Here is a 6,640-nt window from a genome sequence, read left to right as displayed (position 1 = left end):
ATGGCTAGCAAGGCAGGGTGCCTGAAGAAAGTGAGCAGATCAGGTGGATTTGAATAAATCAGTATATTCCCAGTCAAGTCCCTATTATCCAGTGTTATGCTAGAATCTGGTGATCAGATTCATGAGAGGACTAATGAATTATCTAAGGAGGTCATGGCAAACCATTTAAATGTCTGTCTAACTGTAGCCATGTGTGAAGTGTGTTACCTGATGGGAATAGAAGTAAGTTTTAAAGTGTAGGTTTAAATGTTTTGACTGAATGAGGGGCAAATGATCCCAAATTTTAATCTTCTATTTAATATGATAACATAAGGCCTTCTTATATTGCAGAATGATAGCCTCTTATTGTGATAAACCAAGGTTCTGCCCATATTCTTTGTGGTGTCATTAGCCACCATGATCTTCTGTGAGTTGCAGCTGCAGAAGCTCGAGGCATCTTGCATGGCTGGGTGCTGCCGTGCTCCCCTACTCACTCCTCGGACACCTGACCCCATCAGAGAAATGGATAGAAACCATAATTTTGGTGTGCAGCACTAAATGACGATAATTAAGTAGAACCGTTTCTCTGATCTTAGGTGCTGTATTAAAGGATATAAAATTTAATTCAGCCATAAAGAAGTGTTTTGGAAGATATTTTAATCTCTCTGGGTTAATGAATTTGCATCTTTGGTAAAGCTAATTGTGAAAATCAGTGAAAGTAAGATTTTGCCTGTTGTGGATAAATACATGCACAAATATATATGTACAGATACATAAATGAAAATCTCTTTAATGCTGTTTTGTTTTAATTATATTTTAATTTTTCTTCCTTTATGTCTTGCTTTGCTCTTATGCAAACATATCTGGAAGAGAAGATCATGCACAAGGAGATCACATGGAAAAGGCCTAGGATCACTGATGTTTCACTGTCAGAGGCTTCAGGGAAACTTAACTAATGCTTAAGTGTCCGCTGCTGAGGAATGAATCTGACCGATAGTGGACTAATATGGTAAGTCTCGGTATTTTGAGACTGGCAACAGCTGGCAAGTTAACAGTCACCTACTGTGCAAGCCCAGGACATTTTTTTTCCCAAGCAAAGCTTCACAGGGCTTCCTATTCTGAATTCACACATGCTAATAATGCAATTACACATCTTGTTTGTTGCCACTGCCTAATTATAAAATATAATTTTCCTCTCCTAACAGAGAAGAGGAAGTATAAATATTTTTATAAATATAAATCTTGATTATGCAGATTGATATTTACAAAATTAGGGCTGAAGATGCTGTTGTGTAAGGACAATTTCCCATCACAAAAAAAGCAGTAAACTAAAGTGGAAGATTGGGATGTACTGTAACATTATAAAAATAAAGGAAATCCTTCAAGGAGACTAATGGGTCTGAGGGGGTTTGGCATAAGTCTGACCAGGACTGGTCCCAATTCCCTTGTCCAGGCAAAATTCTTTCTGGAAAGGATTTTTGCCTTATATGCTGCTTTTAAAAGTCTCCTAAAAACATTTTTTTTTGTGCCAATTTTTTATTATTTGAAAATTAAAATGAGCTTAAAATAAAAAATGAAAATGCCATGGCCAAGTCTTAAAAAAAGTGTAAGTCAGTCCCTTCCGTGCAATAAGTTGTAGTGACTGACATTTGACAAATGCTCTTTCTGATTTGTACAATGTCACCTCCTTCCCACCTTTCATGGATGATTGTAAAATGAAGCCTTCCCTTAGAATTTTATCAGGGAATAATTACTCCATTGGTATAACTGTGATCAGACATGACCTTGTTAACTGCAGAATAAAAACAGAAAAAGTCATTTGGCTTCCAAGAGAAGAAGCTCTGTTGCTCATGCAAGTATCTTTAATAATATTTACTCAGAAATGTACGTACTGGCAAAGAAAAATGTAAAATGTTTTCATTTCTGCATGTTTGTCCCAGCATGAAAGTCCCTCTTTAATTACTTGCTACAGCTAGCTCCCTGCCAAAAATGAGGAGGAGGGCAGGGGAGGGGGTGCATGGGGGAGAGCTATTTTAAGAAATAAGAAAAAGTTTTCAAGGCTCTTTTCCTATTGTTGTTTGGCTGTGATTTTGCTCCTTGAGCGATTCCAAGGTAGGAACGGCTCTTTGCCATTCTTCACGAGTTGTGTACGTACAGCAAGCACTGCTGCTGTGGCAAGGAGGTGTCTCGCCCCAGCTATAGCCTTGTCCTTCCTTCCCTTTCTTTGCCGTTGTGTGCTCCTGGAGACTTCAGAAAGCTGAATGGTCTTTCTCCTACAGTCTGCGCTAAATTACGAAGGCTGAGCAGATACTGCAAAGCCCCTCAGTGCCACTAAAATTGCAAGATCGGGGAGCTCCTTGGATCTTTCTGAGTTTCAGTAACGGCCTGTTCTCTTTAACGTGGTTTTGACAGGCTGCATATTGCTTCTCTTTGTACAACCTGTACTTTTAGAAGTAGTAAGGTATTTGTGGGTGTCTGGCAAACGGATCTCAAAATCCCAGCCAGAATGTAAACAAAATACAGTTCTTCAATAAAATTCAATAAATATTGGCCAATATAAACCTGCAAAAATCAGACTGTGCCATGCAACATTAAACCTTGTGAACTGCTGAAATCCCTCACCTCGAGTCTTTTTCAAAAGCACCAGAAAAAGTACGGTCTCATGTACACAAATACACAGAGACTGTGTTAGGATGGTATGTAGAGGCCAGTCAGTGTACTTGCTCCATATTTTAGGGAGCAACTTTTGAATCTGTCTGTGCATTTAGAAGATGAGGTCTCTAAACCCCAATTCTATTGTCAACAGTGTTTTCTTTGGAAAATAAACTGCCTTGGCTGAATTTGGAACTGCTCCCAAATTCAGCTTAGTGCTCACTTCCTGATAAATGGTGGTAGAAAATTTAGACCAGCTAACATAAACATTAGCATCTGTGTCCATAGAGAGAAGGTACATAAAATAATACTGGGTGGACATCACTCAAAGAATTGTGTATGCCACTTAAATACTAGAGTCCGCTGTCCTTTATTTATACAGCACTGACAGATGGCTCGTCTGAAAAATTCAGCTAGGCTGTAGGGCAGCGCTGCTCCAGTGGCACTTGTTTAGGTCCAGACCAAAAGTATATTTTGCCCAGACCCCACGGAGGCCTTATAAATGTGATAGATCCAAAATTCCTCTGGGAAACCTTGCACTTCTGATGATTTTCTTATTTTCTTAAGAAGCAGCTTGTGGTGCACAGGTAGGGTCGCCGGTGGGGGGGGGGGGGGGGGGGGGTATGCAGAGCAAGGCAGAGCAGGAGATGCCACTGTCTTTCCTTCTGAAAAAACTTTAACAGCAACTACTGGATACTGATAGGATTACCCATCAGGTAGGGCTAAGATCTAACTGAGTATCTTTGACTCCTGAACAGAAATGTGACTGGACCAATGCTCCCAAGTCACTGCTGAAAAAGCTATGAGGGAGCAACTTCTGTACACAGGGAAGTGCTAAGTTGGTTTTTTTTTTTTTTTGGGGGGGGGGAGAATAAAATATATGGGCATCAGCTGTCAGAGAACAAAAAGAAGTTCTTCCTTCAAGTAACATTTGGATGCCCTTGACAGCAGCATCCTCACAATATGCACAACTGGTATCACTACTGTCTTGCAGTAGTGCTTGCACTTCTGTCCACATCTCTCCCTCCATGCTCATGATATCACCATCTGGAAGGCACAGGATGTGGGGGTTGCGGCAGGGGAGGGGAATGGGGCAAGGTAGTGGAGAGGTGGGCCTAAGTTCCTGGCTACATGGAGGGAGGACAGAGCAAGCTGCTTGGAGGGTTTGGCCTGTGGCAGGAAGGGTGGCCCAAAACCTGAATCTGACCTCCATGGCCACTGGGCCCGTTTGGACTATTGTGTACCTTTTCTCCTTTAGCCATTCTGTACACCTTCCTATGGACGCTCTCCGTGGTTGAGTTTTACAGGAAAAGCTGCACTTGTACCATGAGAAGGAATGCCTGTGATATCTGGCCATCACATGATGGCCTTCCAGTTGTCATGACAGAAAGACCCAAAACACAGGACATATGTATAGAAACTATACGGAATAGGTTTTTTCAGCCTGCAAAAGAGATAATGGGAAAGGAGGTGGAGGCGCTACAGGACAAATACCTGTCAAATGGTGGCAGAAAAGGAGGTAATTCAGAAATTATTATTTGCTATTTCTCATAGTACAAGAAGTAGGGAACACCCAAGGAAATTAGCAGGCCCAAGGGCCAAAGCAAACAGAAGGAAATGCTCCCTTACTGAGAGCATGAATCGTGGAACGCATTGACACAGAACGTTGCGAACGCCAAAAGTATAGTTTCGTTAAAAAAGAAACTAGATAAGTTCATGGAGAATAGATCCCTAAAGAGTAATTTAATTGGCATGCTGCAGCTTTAACCTTCTACTGAGGAAGCCCTTAAAATACCTCCTGTTCTAGGCTGCAAAAGTTTGGCAGGGTAAGGGTTACCTCCATCCTTGCTCTGCTCTAAAACTTTTTCCCAAAGCATTTACTGGGGGGCACTGTCAGAAACAGGACAGTGGACTAGCTGGACCTTTCATTTCAGCGTCACAGTTCGGTTTCAAGGCACAGTAGGTTGTGGCTGGAGAGCGGGGCTAGAGGTATTTGTGTGGGAGAGGCCATGTGGTGACTAATTAGAGAGAACCCAGGGTCTGCACTTTCAGGTCAGGACACCATCTGTGAAGCATTTCCAGCCTCACCACTGGTCTGGTGCTGAGGAGTCTGCTAGAGTGAAAGGTAGGCAGTGGTGTGGCAGGAAAACCAGAGCTGGAGTCCAGGTCCCCAAACATAAAATAGACAGCTAATTCACATTGACTTAAAAATGAAATAATTAAGTGACTAGCTACTATAGACCCATATCTGGGCTCTGATGTTTATTATTTGCATTTCCTTAACCATCTTTAACTTTTTGATACAATTGTATAGTAAGGGAAAGAAAAATAAAAGGAATTTCTTCTCTCTCTCTTTTTTTTTTTCATTTTCCATTTGTAAGGAAGCAGATGTTTTCTCTATTTTTTTAAGGAAGGATCCAACACATAAAAATGACTTGGGCAGATGTTCTTCTATACTTCTCTGTAGCCAGATTTTTTTCCCTTACCGACAAATTTCTCATTCATTTAATGCAGCAGGGATAATACAATGGAGGACATTGGTAAGCAAAGGTGAAAATAAGCTATAGTGATGTCTCTGCTCACTATTTTCACTCATGTCTTTGTGTTTTGATATGCGAATCAAAGATTGCGACAAGCAAGTGTCCTGGAAATGTTTTAGTTCCCTTGAAGTTTTATCATGTCTGACAGGAATCTGAGAGGTTGTGACATTTATCCAGCATTTCCCGACACCCTGGAGGCTGGTAAGAATTATTCTAGGTAAACTAATGGACATCTGGCATGCCCTTTCCATCAGGCAGACCATATGCACATGGAGTAGGGACCATCCTCACCAAAACCTGCCGTGATGCACCTCATAATTTTCAAGGCAGAAATGCCTTGAATGCTTTTCAATGCCTTCAGAATGGAATAAAGGGGAAGGGACCAGAGGAATGAGTGGTCCTATGGGGTCCCACAAGAGGGACTAGTGGAATAACTGTTGGCTCCGGTCTGAGGCGGTAAATGAAAGAGCAGGAGTCATCCACACATTGTCCTCAGTCAGCCAAATTTCCCCACATATCATGAAATAACCATGGACCATGAAATGCCTGTCTGACTTTCTTTATTTTATGATACTCCGAAAGTATTTCCAAAATTAATCAGGTCATAAGGCTGAGATAGTTACATAGTTACAAAAGTTTGGGCAAACCTGCCAGGTCTAAATGTATTTTTGGTGAGTAGTCACCCTCATCTATCATAACAGCAGCAGCAAGAGCAGTGACTGAAGAAAAGAGGAAAATTGTTTAAGCTTCCTGGGAGCAGTAAGAACTGTGAGTCATCTAGTATGTGGTGGTTTTCCTACTGAGGAGCAGAAAGTCACTAAAAAATATTTTGTAAGGAAGAAGAGCAGCTAACTCCTCTTCCAGGAGAAAACTGCAGTTTGGAGAAGGTTTGCAATTCAGGAGGAATGGCAGTCTGCAAAGATCTTCCCTGAGGAGACATCTTGGGGTAGGTAACAGAGCCTCAGAAATTGATGCCAATAGTCTTTGAGGAAGATTGGGGGTTGGGTTAGATGACCTTTAAAGGTCTCTTCCAACCCAAACCATTCTATGATTCTATGATTCTAAGATTACTGCTCTCACAGAAGGGGGTTGACAGCCAGCTGCCCACATAGTTTTCCCACCAAGAAATCAGAGACTATAAAATGGTATGCCTTGCTCAGAGGGGTACGTTTATTTATTATTTTTGGTATGTTGTTCTGGTTTTGCCTGCTTTGCCTCCAAGTATTTTTTTTAGATTATTTGTTTCAAAGTAAAAACAGATGAGTCAGTGAGTTTCATCTAATTTTCTAAGATTTTGAGTGGAGCTGAGAAGCTGTTTGCTAGTGATTGCTACAATGAGCTCTTGATGATACCACATAAGCTTGGTAGAATGGCTATAAATGAACTCCGTATCTCTTTATTTTTATTAATGCATAAAATCACTTGCATAAACTTTACCTACCTACAAGTATATCTAAATCACAGAATCA

This window comes from Pygoscelis adeliae, unplaced genomic scaffold (genome assembly GCF_000699105.1).
Source record: "Pygoscelis adeliae isolate BGI_AS28 unplaced genomic scaffold, ASM69910v1 Scaffold65, whole genome shotgun sequence".
Classification (NCBI taxonomy): Eukaryota; Metazoa; Chordata; class Aves; order Sphenisciformes; family Spheniscidae; genus Pygoscelis; species Pygoscelis adeliae.
This window is presented reverse-complemented; position numbering follows the sequence as displayed.